Here is a 12,233-nt window from a genome sequence, read left to right on the forward strand (position 1 = left end):
CGCATAAGCAAAATTTTGTTTCCTTTCCAGAAACAACATAATTTACACAGCAGCTTTTTCACTTCATAGGACGTCTCAAAGCTCTCGACACTCCTGGATGGGCACCTGAGCTCGGGATGGGAGCAGGGATGCAAGGGAAAAAGATGACAGAAAGTGCAGTCAAAGAATTAGGTCTTGATGTGCCTTGAAAGAGGGGAGGGAGAGAGCGAGTTTGAGACACTCCAGGAATGGAACTGCAGACAGAGGGGGTAAAATGGCGATGGTGGGGCAGGAGACATGAAGCAAGGTGATGATTACTGGGCAAAGGGAACGGCCAGGTTGGGAGGTGGCAAAGGTAGGATGGGGACGGGAGGGAGGGAAATGAAGGAAATAGAGGAGTTTCTCACTGGGGAAAGGGGGAGATTTCTGTGAGGAAAATGCATGGCACGGCGCTTGGTGTCTGGTTTGGCAGATCTAATCTCATCCTTCCAGAATGCGCACCCTACTGACCCCCGGCTCAGCTTTGAGCTGCTTTTTAATGAGTCCCAGGATCCTGACCTCAACTCCCCTTCAGTCTATTAGTACTTTAAGTGCTGTTTGAGTCCTTGGGGTCCCTCACAGTTACTTGCTGTATAATGGCTGCTAGTGGCAGAGGGAGAGTGGGGGTGAAGTTGTTAGAGGGAGTGTGTGTGAGATATTGCTCATACATTTTATTTTATTGATGAACAAACTCAGTAAAAACAGTCAATGCTGAACCCAATCAGAAATTTTCAGCCTAAAGCAGGTCATTTGTGACTGAATATAAGAAATCTTAGACACAAAAAGACCAAGGTCCATGTAGTTCGCCTTCTACCTTCCTGGTGGTCGCATGCACATATATCCCAAGCTATCTATGTATTATATCCCACAATGTTATTTCCTAAAAGAAAACTATCTGATCTGTGTTTGAAAGAATCAACACTTCCTGCTTCAACTGTCTCCCTTGGTAGCCTGTTCCATAGGTTCACTCTTCACTCACTGAAATAGTATGTGGGTAGATTTTTCTGAGTTTTTCAATTGCAGCCCGTGTCCTCTGGTTTTACTATTCTGGACAAGTTGAAACAGCCTGTCATGATCTTTATTGTCTTGCCCCTTTAGAATCTTAAAAACGGATATCATGTCGTCTCTCAATCTTTTCTTTTCTAGCCCAATTTACTTTAGTCGCTCCTCATAGTCCAGTTCCTCCATTCCCTCAGTCATTTTGGTTGCCCTCCTCTGTATCTTCTTGATTTTTCCAATATACCTTTTGTACTGCAGCGACCAGAACTGTATACAGTACTCTTAAGTATGGTCTCACCACTGATTTATACAGTGGCAGGATTACCCCACTATTTTGGCTTGCTGTTGATCTTTTGATACATCCCAACATCTGGTTTGCTTTACTCACTGCCACAGAACATTGTTGGGAGAGCTTCGATTGATTGTCAATCAGGCTCCTCAGGTGCTTTTTATTTTCCATATATAATAGTCCCTTCCAGGATTTCTGTCCCCATGTGCAGTACTTTATATTTCTCCACATTGAATTTCATCTGCGACCGATCTGGCCAATTCCTAAGTATGTTCAAATCCTCCTGTAACCTATCTTGTTCAGCTTTGCAATTTACCACCTTCATTAGCTTGGTGTCATCTGCAAACTTAGCCCCTGTGCTTGCGACTCCTAGTTCCAGATCATTTATAAAAAATATTAAACAGAGATCCCAAAACATACCCTTGTGGAACTCCACTGGTAAAATTTTCCCAGTCTGATGACATTCCCTGTAGCTCCATCCTCTGAGTTCTTCCGGACAACCAGTTGCATATCCATTGTAATATATCTCCACTGATTCCCGCTTTACTTTCAGTACCAGCTTCTCAAGAGGAACTGTATCAAAGACATTGCTGAATTCCAGATATACAACATCCACAGCCTTACCTTTATCAAGCTCCCTTGTCACACCGTCAAAGAAAACCAGTAAATTGGATTAGCAAGACCTCCCGTTCTCCCAATAGGGTCCCTCCTAAACAGTTTATAACCTTCCAGATGCTTATCCCATTGATTGGATTCATTCCACCATGTCTCTGTGACGCTAATTATGTCCAATGTGTCTTCCCCTACAAGACCTTCAGATCACACATTTTGTTTGTCAGACTTCTTGCACTAATACAAGTACAGCTCCATTGTTTTTCTCCTAGTTATTTTTTTTTGTTTATTTTTCGTCAACCTTTGGAGTTAGACCTGTTACACTGGTAGCTTTAAGGAGTTCCTTAATCGGTTTGGGTGCTCTCTTATACCTACCGCAACCACCCCTGTGTCAAGTTTAAACCCTTTAAAGCTTGCCTAGACCTGGGTAAGAATCACTGATGTTGGAAGCTGCAGAGGTAGTTGCAGACTGAGATCAGTAGTTTATTCATTGCTGCTGTGGTCAGAGTTGGGGAAGAGGAGGGAGAGAGGAGTAGTCCAGGTGTGGGCATGGTTATATTCTGTCATTTTTGCTTTTTTGTTGGTCTTGCCGGGTGTCTTGACACATACGGAAACCCATCACCGTATCCAAACCAAGCATGAGATTTCCATGTATCCCACCTACAGGTGGAAATCCAGGAAATAGATTGTTGGAATGGAATGCGCACTCTCTCCCTGAGCTTCCTGCTTACCTAATTCCGGAGTGTATGAGGCGCAGGTTGGCAAGAGCCAAGACTGTGCTGTCATCAGCAGTACTGTGGACCTGCCTGGCTCAGATTGCTTGATTCCCTTCGGAATATCTGTTATTTTCCCAGGAGCTAGAGTAGGTGCACAAGGTGTACAGTTCAGGCATTCAGCATTAACCATGGCAACACGAGAGAGCAGTATGGAGTGACATGATGAATGCCTGTTTAATATTTTAATTGTACATAGCAATAATTGGGATAGTAGAACTCTCTTCCCAGTGAGTTGCTGGGTGCCAGGGCTGGCTCGGAGTGAGTGCTGTCTGGGGTGGGAGTTATCCTGGCTTCTTCCATAAGCAGCAGTTTTCAGTGAGGGGTACAGTGCTTAAATCTGCCAAGTGACCATTGAACATTGTTTATTTCCTGTCTCTCACTGTGAATACAGAGCAGAATAGACTCCAATGGAGATGAACTGACAACAGATTGAAGGAGGAATTAGATAGATATCTACTGATCATATCGATCGAGGGATAACTGAGGAGGATTTTACTCTTCACCAGGGACTAACCAGAAGATCCACAGTATTTCTCCAGCCCTGCACATTCCTATATACAAGTTGTTTCTGGAACTTATCAAGTCTTTGTATTGGGCATATCGGTGCAGTGTGAATGGCTCACCCAGCATCCCCCCCCCCGCCCCCATGATAATGTCGGGAACTCTGAGGCAATATCTCTTGCTCTTATTGAGATTCGTGGCTGCTTTGTTGCTTTTTTAAGAAAGAAACTCTTTCAATTTCACAAATAATTTTGCATTTGAGACTCTTGTAGTTTGTTAGAGGGTGAGAACTTCCATGGAGCAGTCCTCGCTCTAATCCTATTCTTCAGCGTTTCTGTATTTGAGGACTGATTGGATTTAATTCTGTGCCTTTCGCGTCAGGAGGACGTCTCAAAGTGCTTCATAAGGTTTTCGGTGGAGGTTAGTGACTGCAAAGTTTTGTAGGCAAACACGAGGGCAGCAGAACAAGAGGCCAGAGCTTCACCACAGCCACCAGGATGTATTTCTTTACCCGGGGTGGGGAGGGGGGTGGGTGTTATTGGGAAGTGTTGTAGAGGCCAGGGTGTTTGCTGCACTGTAGGGTGTGGCAGCAAGATAGGGGGCTGTACTTTAAACCAAATCCGAGGACACATGAAAATAATTGAACTCCCCACAATCCCTGGCGGTGACTGGAGAAGTGTGTTGTGTTTCTCTGATGAGTGTCTCTGGTTTACAATGTTGTTATTCTCGCGCAGTTTGGTGCTAAACTCCATACGGAGCAAATTTGGCTCCAGGGACACAATCCCTCATCTGGTGCCTGTCCTGGGAATCGGGGATGTATGGTCACCCTATCCCAAATAAACTGAAGGGCCTTTTTTGTTGGTTGTCTGGCCTCTGCACTCCCTCCCTCTATTCCCTCCAAAAAAAAACCTGACTGTCCAGCGCCCTGGGACGTCTTTCCAGCGTGAAGCGCGCTATACAAGTGTATTTTGTTGTTGTAATAATGATATTGAAGCTGGAAAGCATTGAGATTGCGGATTCTGGTTCCCAGTTTATGGGACACTGGAAGAAAATGCTTTTATTTCTTGAAAGAAGTGCAGACAATTATATGAGGGATGTTTTTAGAGCAGTTTCTCCATTGAGTGGCACTTCCTGCTGCTTTGTCGTCAGCATGGCCATGGAGTGTACAATCCTGAATGTGTAAAGCACGTTTATGTTCTTCCCCTTCTCCCAATGCAAACCAGATGTTTCAGTCACTGTCAACCAGGGCCATTTTATCTTCTCTCCAAGAGACAAGGCAGCTGGGATGCCAGCACTGGGCATTGTCTGAGACAGTCTCACTCTTGTGATGTCTTAGTTTCCACTGTGTAAGGAAATGAGCTTACTTCAGGGTCACCCCCATGAGTGTGGGCAATACAGCAACGACAACTTGCATTTATATAGTGCCCTTCAAGCGGGGCATCGTCCCGGAACGTTTGACAGTGGCAGAGTCTGACACCGAGCCAGGGGGAGAGAGAGGGAGGAGGTGACCGTAAGCACGATCAAAAAGTATGGTCTTTAAGTGGGAATTGAGTCATGGTGCAGTCAGTTCTGACCTACAGTGACTCCTGGCACAAGTGACCGGTTTCATTTGAGGCTAAATAAGGGCACAGTTGGTCCTGATGTTCAGTGACTTGTATCAAGCGCATAAAAGGGTATTTAACCACTTGCTTACAAAGGACCAATATTTTGTATATTGCGGTTGAAAGTTGTGTGACTTAGTTCCTGATTTGCTTTGAATTTTCCTAAGACAAAGGCTGATCTGGGGTCCATTTGTAAAAAGCACTATTGTCCTTCATACCTGAGCCCACACACTCAGTGATTGTAACCGCAGTGTTTAACAGTGTAACTGCCCGACACTGAGCTGTCAGTGGCCTCTCCCTAAAATGGCCATCAACACCTGATGGAGATGCTGCAAGCTGTGGGTAGTACAGTCGTGTAACTGAGTGTCAGAGCAGACCTTTTTCCATGTACTTGATGGAGGTGTTCTCCTTCGCTGGCTCCCTCCACAATCTGAAACATGGGAATTAATTGCATTGGAGATGGCAGGGAGATGGAGTGAGGCATCAGGAATCTACAGAAATAAACCAAGCTTTAATATGTCTCATACACACACACCACCCTCCCCACACACACCGAGTCGGACATCCCAATTTAGTATCGAAGCAGCTGCATTTAATTCCCTCCTTTTTTTTGGTTTCTTTACATTGGATCATTGCTTTGATGAAGCACCTCATAGGACTTACTGTGAAGTGTAGTAACTGTGTTTGTGGATGAATGCAACGGCCAATTTGCACAGCAACAACCTACAATCAGTTACAAAATGAATGAGCAGTTTTGCCTGGGGGATTGTCCCAACGCCTGTGAAATTCCTTGCCCTTTGTGGCTGTATAGAGCCAGTGATGGAGAGGAGAGTGGATTCTCACACTTCCATCTTTATAGTTTACATTTGCAGTTTTTCCAGGGCCAATCTCCTGCTACCTCTTTGTTTTTACGGTCAGTAATCTCACCCCCTTTCTTATCTTACTCATTGATCTACATCCCCTCGGAGCAGCACGTTGAGGTGTTATCTGATGTGGAATCTGCTATTTTTGGTTTAGACAAAAGCACTTTTTAAATTTTTTTTAACTCCTTTTGGGGATGTGAGAGCTAGTGAGAGGGCCAGCATGTATTTCCTGTTCCCGGCTGCCCTGGTAAGGTGACCGTGGGCCTGGTCTTTACAGCGTTGTTGTAATGGTCCTCCCACAACAGTCCAGAGCAGAAAGCTCCAGGATTGACCGAGCAGCAGTGTAGGAACAGCGATCGTACCCGGGTGGAGGTGCTGGTCTCCTCGTGCCCCTCCTCCTGGTGTAAAGGTTGGAGCGTGGCTGGTAAGGGCCTGTAGAGAGGATGCTGTGGCCAGAGGGAATGGGTGAACTGAGAGGCCAACTACCCTCCTGGCTAGTATTGAGCTTTTTGAGTTTTGTGGCTGCATTTGAATGCAGATGTTAACACAAAATGTTTTGTTTGTCAGGTTGGGCACTCATGAGATAGTGGTAGCTATCCACTGTGAATCCTCACTCAAATCTGTTAACTTTCATCGGTCGATTGGTGGAGAGAAAGCTCACAGTAGTCAAGTGTGTGTGTGGGGTGTGGGTGGGTAGAGAAGAATAGCTAAATCGATCAAATAAGAGTTCTTTTGTGAAACTTGTTGGCTGTACGAAAGGGGAGTCAAAACAGGCGAAAATTTATAACTGCCAATTTTCTCGTTCACATGGAGTGTTTGTATCTGGGAACGTGCATGGGCTCATGTTTACCCGGATCTAAGGAATCCTCCCCAATACCTTTCATGTCATTTTTGGTACAAAAGTGTGTTTTTTTGGTATTTCTCAGTTGATGCTGATATTGTATGTCTAATATGGTAGATGTCTATTTGTGTATAATAATTGAAAATAAACGGAGAGGTGTGAAAAACCTGCATTTGTGGCACTCTGTTTATATTCCTCTACACTTCTGTAGATTTTCAACAACAACAACTTGCCTTTATACAGCGCCTTTCATATGGGGCAGCATCTCAGAGCGCTTAACAGTGGCGGAGCCTGACATCAAGCTGGGGAGAGGGGCTGACCATAGGGGCTGTGATCTGAAGAAGGTGAAGGAGGAGCCAAGTTGGAGGGATTGAGGCGGAGAGTTCCAGTGTTTCGGAGGGTAATGGCTGAAAGCACGGCCGCTGATGGTGGAGCAGAGGGGGATGAAGGACGTTCAGGACGCTGGGGGCCATCTGAGCGAAGCAGGCGAATAGTGGAGTGGGGAGAAAACAGGTTGGAGCGTTAGGGAGGTGCCAGGGCATGAAGAAATTTGTAAATGGGTGTAACGATCTGTGATTGGGAATCAGTGGTGCCTGGTGAGGACTGAGGTGATGGGTGTGTGAAGTTTTGTGTGTGTGATGGGGAGTCAGTGGTGCCTGGCGAGGACTGGTATGATGGGAGTACAGAGCTTGGTGTATGGTCTTGTTGGCTACGTGGCTGTATTAGAGTATAGTGGCCAATGTTAAAGATCCTAGGATATTGTTGAAAAAGAGAAGAGTTTCTCTCACCTCACATAGCCTATGTGTCTTGTTTAACTCCGAACTAACTGTCCTTTAAACCCACTCTGTTTTCCCCATCTCCGAAATCCAGTATTACCAACTCGGCCACTACCTCTGCCTTTGACTATGCCAATAATAATAATAGTCCTTGCATTTGAAATAGCGCTTTTCACATCGGGAGGACGTCCCAAAGCGCTTCACAGAACACACTGTAAAGTGTATTGACTGTATATTTGTGGGCGAACGCGGCAGCCAATTGCGCACAGCAATGTCCCACAAACAGTCATATGGATTGAAAATGACCAATTTATTATTGTTTTTGGTTTTGGAGGGATTATTATTAGGCTCTGTGTGGAGTAAGGAAACTTGCCCAAGGTTTCGCCCTCTGCCTGGAATTGAACTCAGGTCTCTCACTTGCAAAGCGAGTGCTCTAACCACTGAGCTACAGGACTCCACGAATGTTCTGCTCGTCAGACTTCCCAGCTCTTCCCTACACAAGCTCCAGACTATCCAGAATTCTTTGCCACAACAAGCACCACTGGCTCCCCATCCCCTAGTGGGTTGAGTTCAAGATCCTTATCACCTTTAAATCCTTCCACGATCTCCCCCCACCTTCCTTCTGCAACCTCTTCAAACCATCCCACCCCAGCCACTTTCTCTGTTCAGCAAGCAGCAGCATGCTTCATATCCCTCATCGTGTCCACCCCACCGTCGGACGGCCTTTCAGCCTTTCTGTCCCCGCTCTCTGGAGTTTCATCCCACAGTCCCTCTGCCTCACTGTCTGTCTCCCCCTTGTTCAAGGTCCAACTCGTTGACTGCACTTTCAGTCATCTTTCCTCTCCCTAAGCCCTTAGCTTCCACAGGAGCCAGCCAGTGCTCAGCCAGCAATGCTAAGCGGTTGGGGATGTTCTCCTGTTGTGAAAGCCACAATGTAAATGTGTAATGGATTGTAGTGTCGTGGCCAACAAAAGTCCAGATTAAATGCTCACTGACCTCCAGCCTGTTTGGGAGCCTGTGTGAGCATGGCTGCTCTGTTTGAATACAAAAAAATTCTACACTTGACGGTAACCATCTATGAAACCCAACACCATGCTTAAGAGTCTTTAAACCAAGCTGAGATTTACATGCATCCCACCTACACACACGGTTATAGCCGGTTAGACTCCAGCAGTTACCCCAACGCACGCTCTGGGGTCCCCAAGCCTTGGCTCTTGCCAACCTGTGCCTAATACTCTCCAGAATTAGGTAAACAGGATGTGTCCCTCCATGGAAAGAGTGCGCATTCCATTCCAAAAATCTATCTCTGGGATTTCCATGTGCAAGGAATAACTAATTATTATAATTATTTGTTGTCGATGTTGTTAGTGGAAGCTGTTACCTGTGTCCTCCAGGCGAAATTTGCTGTCTCAAAATTCTCCCCTTCCTTCAGGGTCTCCAAAATCTCCCATCAATTTTCCAGAGCAATATTCACAGCGGTACTTATCATGTTCTGAAAGACCAGAAGACACTGAAAGACGGGAATGGTCATTAACTTGAGACGTGCGAGTGGCGATTTGTGAGCGCAATGAGCCGTTGGAGCCCACCTTGCCCAGGCGGTGATAGACCAGCGTGGCTCCCCAGAAGTGGGTGAGTGAGTACGTGGAGTAGTTCACTTTGTGCTTGAGGTACGTGCTTGAGGGACTCACAGCTCGTCCTCTCGCCTTCTGTGATCTGTGTCCTGAGGTTGCTTCGTGCCCCCGGACTAGTTCTCCTGGGAGTGCAGCTGGCTCATTAGCTCAGCTCACTCTCTCTCCCTCTCCTGAGAACTTAGACGAGGAAATCAGACTTTAGTCAGACCTCTCATAAGCAGGTCAGGAGCTTTTACACTTTCAGCACAAAACATCAAATTACATTCGTCCGCTTAGCTTTTCACCCTCAGATAAAAATTGCTGACAAAAGAAGATCCAAGTTCCATCAAGGTGCTTCCACCAACGTGGCAGACACGTGCACATGTCATGTCCCAAACTATATACTGTATACCGAGATATTATTTCCTAACAGAAATCTGTCTCATTTCATGTCTTCATCACAGAAAGCGCTAGTCATTTAATCGATGAGTTCCAGGGAAAACTTTGAAAGATAAAATAAAAACTGCGTATTATACAGTAACGCTCGGTTAAGTCTAAGCTTTATAAATCGTATAATTGCTTAAGTTGTATATTCACCTGAGTTCCATTCAGTTTCCAATCAAAACCACTTAGATTACTTTGCATGACTCGTATTATTCAACCCCTAACTCGTAACAGCACAGCTCAGTATAGTACTGGCCAGTACAGTATCATACTAATCCTTGCATTTGACACAGAGCCTTATCACGTCATTGAGACATTTCAAAGCGACTCACAGGATTCACTGTAAAGTGACTATTATGTGGGTGAAACGTGGCAGTCAATTGCACACAGCAGTGCCCCACAAACAGCCATAGATTAAGATTTTTTGGAAGGATTATTACCCCCAGAAACCAATCCGTCGCTTGACTAACACCCATGTTCCTACTTACTGCTAGGTAAACTGAGGCGTGTGTGTGGAGTAAGAACACTTGCCTAAGGTTTTGCCCTACCCAGGAATCAAATCCGTGTCCTCTCACTTGCACGGCGAATACACAAATCTCAGAGTCTCTCTCCCTCACTCAGACCCTCTTGTAGAAAATCTGATTTAATCAATAATCTACATTATGCACATGTAATTTAATCCAGCTAGTAAATGCCCAATTGGTGACGGGCTAAAACTATTAATCCTGTGATTCAATGAGTCTTGACCCGTTGCCATATACTCTGTGTTATAGTTTTTACATGAAGGACAAATATTTTGTGGCAAAAAAGACAAATATCTTGTTTGTTCTTCACCTTTTGAGGAAGTAAGAAACCAGTAAAAACCTGAGCTCCCAAGGTAAACCTTTACAGTTACTTGCGGAAAACTTGCGGTGTTAACTAAAGCTAGTACCGCCTTGATTCTCTTTTGTACCTTTTCACGCTCAGCACTGGTTAAGCAGAATCCAACCTGGACCTTCTGGTCCGTTCAGGGTTCTACAATATCGGGCAGAGCCTTTACTACAAGGTTAACTGAGAGCCACATGTAACAGCATAATCTTGTGTGTACAAAATATATTCATTAATTGTGATTAAAAAGTGAAATGAACTTAGTTTGATGACAACAGGTAAGGCACCCCATTGGTTTTGTTCAGTCCGCTGTGCTAATAACTGAACAAAACCAATGGGGTTCCCTTACCCCTCATGTTTTGTACTAGTCAAAATTTTTCTTCCCCAGAGACCTGGGCGATTTTCTTTCTCCAGAGACGTGGCTTATTTTTGGTCTAACTCCATATGGACTTCCTTCTTATTCTTATTATAGACTGGATTTGATTAGTTTAGACCAAATTCTGGGAAATAAAGGTACTCAGTTGGGGTTATCCCTTCAAAGAAAAAAAAAGTAAAATAAAAATGGGGTCACTCAATCCATGCCTATTTGTGGGACAAATTGGCTGCTGCGTTTCGCCCACAAAGTATACAGTCAATACACTTTACAGTATATTCTGTGAAGTGGGTCTCAAAGATATGATAAAGACTTATCAAATGCAAGGAATATATATATAATATATATAATCCTATATATATATACACAGATAACATGCAGGTTATTAAAAAATATAGCATCTTTCCCATCAGGAGGATGTCTCAAAATGCTTAACCGTGTCAACAACAACAACAAATTACATTTACACAGCTCCTTTCACGTCGGGAGGACGTCCCAAGGCACTGGACAGTCAGGGATTAGGACCCGAGCTGGGAGTTGGGATCAGGAGGGGTGGAGGGCAGGGAGGGTAGTGGTGGGAGAGTGACTGAAGGTGCAGTCGAAGAGGTGAGTCCTGAGATGTGTCTTGAAGGATTCACTGTATTCTGTAGGCAAGCATGGCAGTCAATTTGCGCACAACGACATCACACAACACTCGCTGTCTCTCTGAGTGAGAGAGACACCAAAAGAGAGTGAGAGCGATTTAACTTGTGGAGTAGCGTAGTGGTTAGCACCCAGATTCGATCCCCGGCTTTCCTTTCTACAACACATCTGTTCCCTGACCAGGACCGCTTTTTTCCACCTCCGTTTCTGTCTCGTCCACTCCTTCGTCATTTCCGAGCTGGATGATTCCAACGCCTTCCCCAGCTTCACCCTACACAAAATAGTGTGTTTGTGGGACACACTGCTGTGCGCCATTGGCTGCTGCATTTCGCCCACAAATATATACAGTCAATTCACTTTACAGTATATTCTGTGAAGCGCTTTGAGACATCGAAGACATGATAAGATGCTGTATCAAATGCAAGGATTATTATTATTATTACAATAGTAGAATGTTTAGAGGTGTTGGGACTGCTAATATTCCCGTCTCATTTGTCCATTTTATACCCGTTAGATCATGCTGGAATCTTTTTCTAGGCCAAGGGTAGAGAGTTAGTTAAGCTTCCAACAAAATTCTTCCACACATTCATTTTATTTCCAATCTGAATATTTGTTTCCTTATAGTTTGCGGCGATGTTTTTTGTATTGACCGATTTAATCTCTGGAGTTCTGTAGCGTAGTGGTTAGCACGCTCGCCTCACAGGAGCTTTTTGTTTTCCACACTGACCATTTTGATGACTTTAGTGACGTAATCAAGTGACGTACAGAGTCAATTCACTGTTTAAGGATAAATCATAATGTATTTGCATGTATCATCGCCTTCCGGTGATGGAAATGGGTACATTGTCCATCTAAAACATGCACAGGGTAGAAAATAATATCTCAGGGTACAGCGTATAGTTTGGGACACGACATGTCAAGCGACTGCCAGTATGGTGTAAGGCGAACTAGATGGACCTTAGTCTTCTTTTACCGAGCAAGTTCTTATGCATAAATTCACTGTTTGCGTGGAGCATTACTG

This window comes from Callorhinchus milii, unplaced genomic scaffold (genome assembly GCF_018977255.1).
Source record: "Callorhinchus milii isolate IMCB2004 unplaced genomic scaffold, IMCB_Cmil_1.0 Scaffold2, whole genome shotgun sequence".
Lineage (NCBI taxonomy): Eukaryota > Metazoa > Chordata > Chondrichthyes > Chimaeriformes > Callorhinchidae > Callorhinchus > Callorhinchus milii.